This window comes from Nerophis lumbriciformis, linkage group LG10 (assembly GCF_033978685.3).
Source record: "Nerophis lumbriciformis linkage group LG10, RoL_Nlum_v2.1, whole genome shotgun sequence".
In the NCBI taxonomy this organism is placed as follows: domain Eukaryota; kingdom Metazoa; phylum Chordata; class Actinopteri; order Syngnathiformes; family Syngnathidae; genus Nerophis; species Nerophis lumbriciformis.
In genome coordinates this window covers 28,026,925-28,040,521 of record NC_084557.2, presented here as the reverse complement: position 1 = coordinate 28,040,521, position 13,597 = coordinate 28,026,925, and positions in this window count along the sequence as shown.

The following is a 13,597-nucleotide window of genomic DNA, read 5'->3' as shown; positions in this document are numbered from 1 at the left end:
GGATTGAAAATGAAAAAAGATGGGGGGAAAATAATATTTTTGTTTTAGTATGGTTTTTGTTTGCGGACAAACATGACACAAACCTTCCCAATTGTTAGAAAGCCCACTGTTTAATATGTTTGTGTGTATGCTTCACTGATGAGAGTATTTGGGGAACATCGTTTTGTCCTACTAATTTCGGCGTTTCTTGAACTCACCATAGTGTGAACTGTGACGGCAATTTGTTTACATGTAAAATCTTCCACTCCTTCTTTGTCTCATTTTGTCCACCAAAAGTTTCATGCTGTGCGTGAATGCACAAAGGTGCGCTTTGTTGATGTTATTGACTTGTTGGAGTGTTAATCAGGCATATTTGGTCAGTGCATGACTGCAAGCTAATCAATGCTAACATGATATTTAGGCCAGCTGTATGTACATATTGCATCATTGTGCCTCGTTTATAGGTATATTTGAGCTCATTTAATATCCTTTACTTTTATTTTCTTTGTATATAATGTATATGTGCATGTCTCATGACACATTATTTGTATGTAATATTGGCTGCATTTCAGATTTGTGTGCCATGTTGTTCCAGACCACAGCAAAAGTTACCCAGCTTGCAAAGATTGTAATAAATATGTTAAAAGAAGACAGTCAGCCGTTTCCTTTAACTTGGACTCGCACATCTATACCTTTGGCCATTATAAGCCAATCATTTCCAGGAGTTATCTCACCTTCTGAGTAGCCTCTGATTTATCTATGTTTTCCAATGTTGTAAAAATGTGAAGAATAAATATTAAATTTCAAAATGTATGAAGATTTGCTTCAGCCTGCGACACAGTCATTTTGATAGTAGGCTATTATAGCTGATTACGTCATGTGTTGCCTTTATTATAAGACTTATGTACGGCTTTTCATTTTTTGCAGCTCCAGACAGATTAGTTTTTTGTATTTTTGGTCCAATGTGGCTCTTTCAACGTTTTGGTTTGTCGACCCCTGTACTATACTAGACAGAACACTAGTGACAGTGCAACAAACACACACAGGGCTACTACAACGAAACACCGAACTCTGGCAACTTTTCACATGCATGCTGGGAAACTGGAAGCATTCCTGGCGACAGAAGTAATGCTGACTTTTTTTTGTAAATAGTTGCTCAAAGTACATATTAGAGTTAACTCCGTGGTTGTCTATCGTAATTTCCGGTCTATAAGCCGCTACTGTTTTCCTACGCTTTGAACCCTGTGTTTTATACAATGATTTTCCTGAGTTCACAAGCTTCAGATGTCTCCGATAAATGTAGCCTCGTCACGCATTACGGTGGACCAACGAAATTGTTAACATGAAATCCAACGCACTCACACAATCATTCGGTTTACCATTTAGAGTGTTATGGACTCACTGTCATCATGGAGAAGACACTATGAGATGCACAAGATGCAGCCCCAAAGCCGAAGACGATCGACCTAGCTATCGAAAAAGAAAACAGTATTACATTTGGGGTACTGAATGCTTCGTACAATGTTTAAACAAAATAAAATGGCTAGTGCAAATTAACTTAACAAAAGCAAAAATTACTATTGACTTCCATCTAAATATTTATGTTTTGCCTTCAAAGCTTTCCTGTATCCAGACGCTTACTCCATGAGTTTGCAAACAATAAAATAGAAAAAAATTTATTGTTTAATAATAACAACAAGAAAAAGAAAAGTGTCGATCTAGTGACTTTAGTATCGTCCATCTACTGATACTATACTAGGTGTTGCTGGGTTGCAATCACGTGCCCTAGAGTCACTTCTGGGTTTCAGGCGATGGTCTAGAATCCCAATAGGCTACTGTTTTTTACCTGCATCAGTGCAGATTTGGGCCTATTTTGAAAGCTTTGGAGGCAAATATACATACAAGCGATCATGAAAAAAATATTTGAAATGGGATGGAATGGAGTTATACACTTTTTTCCCCCCATTGTTCACAATCTTTATGAAAGACATGACAACGGAGGATTTTGTTTTTGTGATGCATTCTAACTTGTAAATAGAAGTCAGCTTACAGCGGCGCCAATGTGAGGTCCTCTATTTCGCCCATAAAATCCAATAAATGACCACTCAAAAAATGCCAACAATACTCCATTTACATTTCGTGACTTGAATATTAAACAAGTATTAGTGATATGGTTTATATAAACGCTAACGCAGACAAACTATTTATAGCGGTGCTGTGATCACAAGCTTGTGTACAATTTCGACATGATCGACTGGCGAGGTGTTTCCTCGCTTCCTTGCTCCCTGGAAGTTTATTGTAGATCATATATCATGCCTCTCACCTGGACAGAAGAAGTCTGAGGACGTATTCCGACAAGATAGTACACTTTGACAGCCATTTAGGACCCGGAAATGGCGAGAACGACACAAAAAGACGCTAATATTAGTTATCTTCAATTCATGTCTGCAGTTGGTTTTATTGTGTGAAGTTCATATTTTGTCTCATTATTTAGCTATAGATGTCCCTGTTGTTTAGCAATGTTTGCGAACGATATCAAGACTCAGTATATGCTGTTAATACTATTAAGGATAATTTCTTGATGGTATCAAATTTCACCAAAGATGCTATAATGTGATCATCCGTGTCGAACAAAGCACTTAGGTTTCCTGCAATACAACTACACTTTTAGTTTCTGTTATGAAAATGCACAACAAAAATACATTGGATTGGACCAACAACTATAATATTTATTGCTAAGACTTAACATGACGTTAGTTTATTTGCACAATCAGGTCTTGGTAGTTGTATTTAGGCATTGCAGCCACAAAAGAACACAGACTAAGGCGGTCTCTTGTCCTTTCTTTACGTTTAGTCCTGCTCTCTAACACTACTAATATAAACAAACATTTTACAAAGTGATCGCTGCAGACACAAGCATGGTCTGATTGTATTCCCACAAGATGATGACAGTAATATTTTTAAGAGCTATTTCAATTGACCCATTTTTGTTTTCCCCCCTCATTTTATTACCTTTAAGAATCACTTCTTTGGGTACTCAATGAAAGCTATTTCCTATCTCTCTATTTGAACGAGTGCAACACCCAAGAACAGAACAGCAATACAGCATTTCCTGCTCAAACTTTACACTCACTTTCATTTGTTTTAATGCTATGCTCAAGCTGCTTGATTATCAAGTGATTTAAGCGGCGAAGAAGAAAAACGGACGTGACGTCAAATTCAAACAAGCAATTGATAGTGTCGAGTCTGTCAACATCTGTATCGATCACGTCTACTTTACATTGAAGCTTTAGCGGTTTGCTTTTTGTAACATCCTGATCAGTGTGTGTGTGGAGCCGGCTTAGCCATTCCTTTTCCTCTAGTCCTCCAGTGATGTATGTACTTGGAAGAAAGAGTTTATTTTCCGCCATTGTGGTGACAATTAATACCTTTGAAGCGGCTTTGCACTGTGGATAGACGACACGTTTGTTGCAGCTTGCTCTCAAATTTGAGCTGGCGTTCCTCATGGAATTCATGCCAGGCCTGTAGTTACAATTGTTTGTTGTAAAAGGTTTCTGGTGAAGGAAAACCAGAGAAACTACAAGCAGTACTTTCAAGTATAGTATTGATTGCATCGTCGATAGTGTAGTTGTTAAGTGTTAAACAGCCAGCATGGTTTGGTGTGTCGCTCTTGTCTGTTTATACATTATGTCATTGATTGACAGGCTACTAGTCCCGGGTGTAGTCTGTAGTGTGTACTATATGATATATACAGGCTATATTGCCAAAAGTATTTGGCCACCCATCCAAATGATGAGAATCCGGTGTCCTAATCACTTGGCCCGGCCACAGGTGTATAAAATCAAGCACTTAGACATGGAGACTGTTTCTACAAACATTTGCGAAAGAATGGGCCGCGCTCAGGAGCTCTGTGATTTCGAGCGTGGAACTGTCACAGGAGGCCACCTGTGTAACAAATCCAGTCGTGAAATTTCCTCGCTCCTAAATATTCCAAAGTCAACTGTCGGCTTTATTATAAGAAAATGGAAGAGATTGGGAACAACAGCAACTCAGCCACCAAGTGGTAGGCCACATAAACTGACAGAGAGGGGTCAGCGGATGCTGAAGCGCATAGTGCAAAGAGGTCGCCGACTTTCTGCACAGTCAATTGCTACAGAGCTCCAAACTTCACGTGACCTTCCAATTAGCCCACGTACAGTACACAGAGAGCTTCATGGAATGGGTTTCCATGGCCAAGCAGCTGCATCTAAGCCATACATCACCAAGTCCAATGCAAAGCGTGGCGCAGTGGTGTAAAGCACATCGCCACTTGACTCTAGAGCAGTGGAGACGCCTTCTCTGGAGTGATGAATCATGCTTTTCCATCTGGCAATCTGATGGACCAGTCTGGGTTTGGAGGTTGCCAGGAAAACGGTACATTTCGGACTACATTGTGCCGAGTGTGAAATTTGGTGGAGGAGGAATTATGGTGTGGGGTTGTTTTTCAGGAGTTGGGCTTGCCCCCTTAGTTCCAGTGAAAGGAACTTTGAATGCTCCAGGATACCAAAACATTTTGGACAATTCCATGCTCCCAACCTTGTGGGAACAGTTTGAAGCTGGCCCCTTTCTCGTCCAACATGACTTACTTACTTAATCCTCTTTGTCCCTGACGGGACATAAGGCTTCGACGATCTGCCTCCATCTGGACCTGTCTTGAGCAACATGCTGTGCCTCGCCCCAGGTTAAGTTCATCTCCTTTAGCTCAGCTGTCACCGTACGCCGCCACGTGTTCTTGGGCCTGCCTTGCTTCCTTTTCCCAGGTGGAGTCCAACGTAGTGCGATCTTGGGGATGCGGTCTTGGTCCATTCCCAGAACATACCCAAGCCATTGGAATCAGCGGCATTTGATCTCTAGCACCACACTGTTGCACTTGGTCTTCTTGTATGTATGTGCATTGGATCGTCCAACATGAGCAAGGTCCATAAAGACATGGATGACAGAGTCTGGTGTGGATGAACTTGACTGGCCTGCACAGAGTCCTGACCTGAACTCGATAGAACACCTTTGGGATGAATTACAACGGAGACTGAGAGCCAGGCCTTCTCGACCAACATCAGTGTGTGACCTCACCAATGCGCTTCTGGAAGAATGGGGGAAAATTCCTATAAATACACTCCGCAACTTTGTGGACAGCCTTCCCAGAAGAGTTGAAGCTGTAATAGCTGCAAAAGGTGGACCGACATCATATTGAACCCTATGGGTTAGGAATGGTATGGCACTTCAAGTTCATATGTGAGTCAAGGCAGGTGGCCAAATACTTTTGGCAATATAGCGGTATATAGAAAATTGGTCCTTTTGGGCATTTACATGTTGAATGTGTGCCATGTTTAAAGAATACGTATGTATGTATGTATAAGTCAAATGATCTGCATTGATGAACAAACAGCAGAGGAAGACGTGAGAGGTGCACTTCATGCTGAGATCAGTGAGTGCAATGCACGTGTTCGGGCACACAGCTGGGCTGTTGCCATGGTTACGATGCACCGCATGAACGCGCTTATGCGTGAGCGCACCTTCAATATTTGAGCTCGATGTGCTTTGTATTTACATATGACTTCTACAAAGATTAGAAGGGCTGCAGTTTGTCGAGGACACAATGGGCTAATTATACGTTTGGTTTCAAACAGAAGGGTTTTTATCGTGTGGCAACTTTGTCATGCCTTTCCTGTGACAGCTGAATGTGTGCAACGGTAACCTATCACTTACACCTCTATAGCAGGTGGTGTCCAAAGTGTGCCCCGGGGGCCATTTGTGGCCCTTAGCGTGTTGTCAAAATAAAATCAAACCAAAAAACAACAATAAACATGTAAGAAAAAGAGCAAAAATATGTAATGTAATTAGAAAAAGTTTAAATGTAGATAATAATAACTAATAATGATATGTTTTGTCACTCATCGAGGGTTGGAATTGGGGGTTAAATCACCAAAATGATTCCCGCTGCTGCTCACTGCTCCCCTCACCTACCAGGGGGTGGGACAAGGGGATGGGTAAAATGCAGAGGGTAATTTCACCACACCTAGTGTGTGTGTGACTATCAGTGGTACTTAACTTTAACATTTATAACACAAAGCTGACACAAAGTTTTGTTTTAAATAGATTAAATGTCTGAAAATGGCCCCCGTTTGCTTTGACTTTTTAGTGCACCTTTGCGGCTTTTGGCGGAAAAAGTTTGGGCACCCCTGCTCTATAGTAAGTAAGTTAGAGTAGGATAGGCTCCTACTCTCCTGTACCCTAAACAGAATCCACTTCATGGACAAATCTCTTGAGACAACTGGTCATCCCATCCAACTGAACAGAAATGAACAAAAACATGGCATTCCCTCGTTTATTGTTATATGAGCACAAGATGTGTGCATGGAAGCAGGTGGACAATTACATTAGCAACATTTGCATTTCTATATATGAGAATTTGATTGAATGAAATACACCCTCTTGTCCCGCCATGGTTCGAATAATGTCAAGGCCGTCCCTTGGCATAAACACCATATGGGGTTGTTTAGAGCCACAACCATGATCAGAAAAGCGCTGACCACCTTCAGATATGTACATTGTTTATGTTTTCAATAATTGGAGGAATTGGGAATAATTTGATGACATTAAACATTAAAGACCCGAAATGGGGCAAACAAATTCTGGTTTGGGGCCACCAACAGCCTAGATTACAATAATAACTACACAATCAGACTGGATGCTTTCGTAAGTTCTATGATCTTCCAACATTACCTGATGCTTTAGGTGTCAAACCACATCTGGCCCGCAATATCATTTCATCCGGGCTGCAAAAGTCCAGAAATAATGTGCATCAATAAGGCATGTCATCTTTCTTGATTATTATATATTTTTTAAATATGATAAGTTGATTGTCCCTAGTGTGTGAATGTGAGTGTCAATGATGTCTGTCTATCTGTGTTGGCCCTGCGATGTCCAGGGTGTACCCCGCTATCCGCCCGAATGCAGCTGGGATAGACTCCAGCACTCCCCGCGACCCTGAGACGGACAAGCAGTAGAAAATGGATGGATGGATGGATGATATATAACTCGATATTATTTTAAACAAGCTATTCTAAGCTTTTTTTTTTTCTTTAAAACCCTTTTCCAATTAAATTCTGCAATAGCCCAACTAAAATATCGACTTGTCACTTTAATAAAAATGTCAATGATTGGCCAAAGTGTGCAAGAAAATTGCAAGGATCGGGCAAAGTTGCGAGGCCGCACATAATTTGTGAGGATTAGTTCAGTTTGTGTGAAGTGGCATGATTTCAACATCGCAAAATCCTGCAGGGACTGAAGAATATCATGAGTGGCCCTCTTAAGGGCTTCCCTCACTGTGATGAGTTTTATGTATTTTATGCACAGCACTGCTAATATTAACACAAACACTTGGCAAGAAGATCTGAGTGACCATTCAGCACTTCTATTAATTACCTCAGGAAGTGACATGATAATAATAGTGTATAATAATACACTATGTCCCACAGTGGGGTGTCAAACTCATTTTCATTGTGCAGTTACGGCTTCACACAACAGGCCGATTGTAAATGCAAACCCATAAAATCGCCGCATGATATTATTACACAATTGCCCCTTTCATTTGATTAGCATCACATTGTATGCCAACAAACTGATGGAAAAATGGCTTTGCAACCCTAAGTCAAGGTGACAAGCAAAATGTGTAGAATTCATTTCTAAAAAGGTTTCAAAGCCAAACATAAAACTGCTGGGAATTGCTTTTTGCATCAAATAATATTGAGGTAACAAGAACTGCAGTTGCATGGGGTACCATTTTTTTCTGGCAAAATTTCAACACATTTATAAAAAAAATTTGAATTATACATTCACTGTACAAACATACATATACACATACTGTACATATACAAGTACATATGCTCATGCAAATAATCACGTTTCATCAAAGATATATTAACGTTGTTACCCTAGGGGAAACTGGGTAACACATGGCACACTGACAAAGCGTAACCTATTTTTACTATAACAATCTACAAGGTTAATATAGTTGGCTTCTATTTTTCCCCCTCCATTTATCTGCTTTCTTTTGTATTTCACGTTATCATTACATATACCTGTATGTATTGTTGCATTTGAACAATTGTATTGTTGATAATAGAGGTAATTATTATTATTATTCATTATCAATAGTGCTATTTCTATTGGTATTTGTATTGCTCCATTTGTAGTGTAATAATGTTCATTGTCATTTCTGTATTATTTATTTCACTTACTGCTTTTTTGCTATCACTTTTACCATCATATTTGTACATTTCCTATTTGCTGATGTTGTTGTGTTGTTGTTGTTGTTATTGTTGTGTTTGCTGCTGTTGTTGTCTCTCTGTCTTATCCCCCCCACCCCCACTTGTCCCCGCAATTTCCCCCTCTGTCTTCCTTTTTTTCTATTTCTATCCTCTCCTGCCCGGGCCCGGCTGCACCAAATAATAATATATATCCATGTACCGTATTTTTCGGACTATAGGTCGCAGTTTTTTTCATAGTTTGGCCGGGGGTGCGACTTATACTCAGGACTCAGGAGCGACTTATGTGTGAATTTATTAACACATTACCGTAAAATATCAAATAATATTATTTAGCTCATTCACGTAAGAGACTAGACGTATAAGATTCCATGGGATTTAGCGATTAGGAGTGACAGATTGTTTGGTAAACGTATAGAATGTTCTATATGTTATAGTTATTTGAATGACTCTTACCATAATATGTTACGTTAACATACCAGGCACGTTCTCAGTTGGTTATTTATGCGTCATATAACGTACACTTATTCAGCCTGTTGTTCACTATTCTTTATTTATTCTAAATTGCCTTTCAAATGTCTATTCTTGGTGTTGGCTTTTATCAAATACATTTCCCCCAAAAATGCGACTTATACTCCAGTGCGACTTATGTGTTTTTTTCGTTCTCTATTATGCATTTTCAGAGCGACTTATACTCCGAAAAATACAGTAATAAAGTCAAATACAAATAAGGCAACAAGAGAAGTATCCCACACTTCTCTTTTGTAAAGTAAATTTGTACAGCCGATATGGGCATCTACATCAACAATATTATACCGGAGTAGCTGAACAGGATAAAAAAAAAAATAATAATAATAATGAAACGCCTCTTTGACTCTTTTGGCCCCCGGGCTTTGACTTTGGAACTTGGGTCCTACAGTGTCCTGCATTATACATATGGTCTTTTTAGAAATCGTATAAAGTTGTTTCATGGTATTATTAGGGTTGTTAAATTGCTTTAACTTATGCAATTGATTACAAAAATGTTGCATGAATCATGTATATATGCAGAATAGTCACATACATGCTGCTTTACCTTGACGGCGGATGGTTACCTGGGTCGTCATACGGTCAGTGATCAGGTCAGTGCAAAGATGAGAGACACCCACTGGTGACACATTTCACCTCAAAATCAACCCCGGGACTTTGCAAGTTTTGAGAAAGAAAAAAATGACGTGCATTCAAGTAAAACATTTCCCATATGTGACATTCTGACAATAAAATGGCATTTGTGTAAAAAACTATGCAAGCAAGTAGTAACCTGTGATTAATCAAAATAAAAATCCATCCATCCATCCATTTTCTACCGCTTATTCCCTTTGGGGTCGCGGGGGGCGCTGGAGCCTATCTCAGCTACAATCGGGCGGAAGGCGGGGTACACCCTGGACAAGTCGCCACCTCATCGCAGGGCCAACACAGATAGACAGACAACATTCACACTCACATCCACACACTAGGGCCAATTTAGTGTTGCCAATCAACTTATCCCCAGGTGCATGTCTTTGGAAGTGGGAGGAAGCCGGAGTACCCGGAGGGAACCCACGCAGTCACGGGGAGAACATGCAAACTCCACACAGAAAGATCCCGAGCCCGGGATTGAACCCAAGACTACTCAGGACCTTCGTATTGTGAGGCAGATGCACTAACCCCTCTGCCACCGTGAAGCCAAAAATGTGTAATTAATATGATGAAAATGCGTAATCGTTTATAGCACTACTACACATTAGCGATGGGCGGATCGATACTGAAATGTCGATACCGCCCATACCAGATATATACGTATATACTAGGGCAGTGGTTCTCAACCTTTTTTCAGTGATGTACCCCCTGTGAACATTTTTTTAATTCAAGTACCCCCTAATAAGAGCAAAGCAATTTTGGTTGAAAAAAATAGATAAAGAAGTAAAATACAGCACTATGTCATCAGTTTCTGATTTATTAAATTGTATAACAGTGCAAAATATTGCTCATTTGTTGTGGTCTTCTTTAACTATTTGGAAAAAAATATATAAAAATAACTAAAAACTTGTTGAAAAATAAACAAGTGATTCAATTATAAATAAAGATTTCTACACATACAAGTAATCATCAACTTAAAGTGCCCTCTTTGGGGATTGTAATAGAGATCCATCTGGATTCATGAACTTAATTCTAAACATTTCTTCACAAAAAAAGAAATCTTTAACATCAATATTTATGGAACATGTCCACAAAAAAATCTAGCTGTCAACACTGAATATTGCATTGTTGCATTTCTTTTCACAGTTCTTTTTGACAGACATTTTTTTTTTAAATCTCACGTACCCCTTGGCATACCTTCAAGTACCCCCAGGGGTACGCGTACCCCCATTTGAGAACCACTGTACTAGGGTTGTACGGTATACCGGTATTAGTATAGTACCGCGATACTAATGAATCATATTCGGTACTATACCGCCTCTGAAAAGTACCGGTCCACCGCCCCCGTCGTCGTCACGTCGTGTCATTGCTGGTTTACGAGCAGACAAGCAAGTTCGGTAACGCACAATCTCAGAGTACTTACAGTACAAGCAGACACAGTGTGTAGACAGAAAAGGGAAAATGGACGCATTTTGGCTTAAAAAGTAACGATAAAGGTGAAGCTATAAACCTGAAACGCCTACCGGAAGAGATGCTTTAAGACATGGCTAGCTAGCTAGCAGCTAAAGTCCAGCCCCAGTCGGCAGAGTTTCAGCGACTTCTAAATCACTAATCCTCGCCTCCATGGCGACAAATAAAGTAAGTTTCTTACAAGTATCATCCCTGCAGGACGAGGAATAGCTAAACATGTTTCACTGCACACCGTAGCTCACCGGTGTCAAAATGTAAACAAACGCCATTGGTGGATCTACACCTGACAGCCACTGTAATGATACCAAGTACAGGAGCATATCTAGTCGATACTACTATGATTACATCGATATGTTTTGGCATCACAACAACTTCTTTTGTTGTTTTTTTTAAATGTACATTACTCAGGAAATATGCTCCTGGAAACATGAGGACTTTGAATATGACCAAATTATGATCCTGTAACGACTTGGTATCGGATTGATACCCAAATTTGTGGTATCATCCAAAACTATTGTAAAGTAAAGTTACCACTGATAGTCTCAAACAACAGAATAATAAGTGGTTGTTACATTATAACAGAAGTGTAGATAGAACATGTTAAAAGAGAAAGTAAACAGATATTAACAGTAAATGAACAAGTAGATTAATAATTCATTTTCTACCACTTGTCCTTACCGTAATATAGTTGACAAAATAATAGAATGATAAATGACACAATATGTTACTGCATATGTCAGCAGACTAAATTAGGAGCCTTTGTTTGCTTACGTACTAATAAAAGACAAGTTGTCTTGTATGTTCACTATTTTATTTAAGGATACATTTGCAATAAGAAGCATATGTTTAATGTACTCTAAGATTTTTTGTTCAAAATAAAGCCAATAATGCAATGTTTGTGGTCCCATTTATTTAGAAATGAAGCAATGTTGGATGCTTTTGATGAGTGTTATTTACATGTCAACATGTTTAAACTGAACTGTGAATGACTTTGTTCTTAATAAAACATTTATATTAATGCTTTTATTATTTTACTCGTTTCTTTTTTTCTCCAGTGGTTTGAAACACCTTTTTTCTTGTACTGCGTATTTTTTTCTGTTTCATTATTTATATTGTTATTCACACCACATATACCAAAGACTATAAAAATGGGACCCATTGCCTCCCTGCTTGGCACTCAGCACTAAGGGTTGGAATTGGGGGTTAAATCACCAAAAATGCCCAGACTGCCTTTTCAATAAAAGGACCACAACTATGGAACTCTCTGCCTGACACTTTGAAAAGTATACTTGCAGAGTGTCCGCCCTGAGATTGGTAGGTTGTGAGTTCAAACCCCGGCCGAGTCATACCAAAGACTACAAAAAATGGGACCCATTACCTCCCTGCTTGGCACTCAGCATCAAGGGTTGGAATTGGGGGTTAAATCACCAAAAATGAGTCCCGGGCGCGGCCACCGCTGCTGCCCACTACTCTCCTCACCTCCTAGGGGGTGATCAAGGGTGTTGGGTCAAATGCAGAGAATAATTTCGCCACACCTAGTGTGTGTGTGACAATCATTGGTACTTAACTTAACTTGTCACTTTCAAAAAAACAAAACAAAATTGTGGCTAGTTGAGCAACAATCGTGTTCCCATGTTTAGTTTTTACACATTTTTACTAATTCTTTTTTATCTAGTCTTCACTGTGTCTGTGTTATTATTATTATTATTATTATTATTGGCTTTTATCTAGTTTGCACTTTGTCTGTATTATTACTATTATCATTATTATTGATTCATCTTTGCCTTATCCTTTTTATTTTCCTATTTTAATGATGTTGGAAATGTGTTGTTGTTGGGGACAAGTGTTGTAAATTAACTTTGGCTACAAACACTATGATGCATACATTGGATAACTGTTTCAGATATCTATGTTTCTGTATCTGTCCCTATTTCAAATAAACCTTTATATATATATATATATATATATATATATATATATATATATATATATATATATATATATATATATATATATATATATATCAGTGACGTGCGGTCACTAGAGGCAGGTGAGGCGGGGCCTCACCTGCCATCATGGAAGGAAAAAAAATGTAAAAAGAAAAAAATAATAATTAAATTGTTATATGTATCCAGTGATTATACTATAAAGTTATTTTCCGTTTAACTTCACCAGTTTTAGATCATTTTTATTCAAAATCGCTGAATTTTCACATTTGCCGTTCAAATACTGAGAAGAGACGGTGCGGTGATCAGCAGCCAGTTGAGGCACGTCACTCAATTGTGCCTCACCATGGATTGTGGACTCGACTAACTGCTGGCCTGCTGTGCAGTGAGACCGTATTGCTATATGAATTATATTATACATTTTCATAGTTTAGTTAGCTGAGGTATATAATGTACAGTGTATTTTGTCAACAACTGGATGTGTGTAACGTATTTCTTGTGCTGAGCAATCATAAAACTGCTGTGAAGACGCACTGTGGTGAGGCTCGTGTAACCCCGCCTCCTGGTGCCGGTTAATGCACCTCCGCCGCAGACTGCACCCCCCGACCGGAGCGCCACACCAACCAAAGCCCACACCCAAACCCTCCACGTGCAAGACCGAATCCACCCAAAAAAAGTCACTTAACAAGAAGCCAAAAAGTGCAAAAACAACATTGCTCGCGCCGGAGGAGCCGTGAA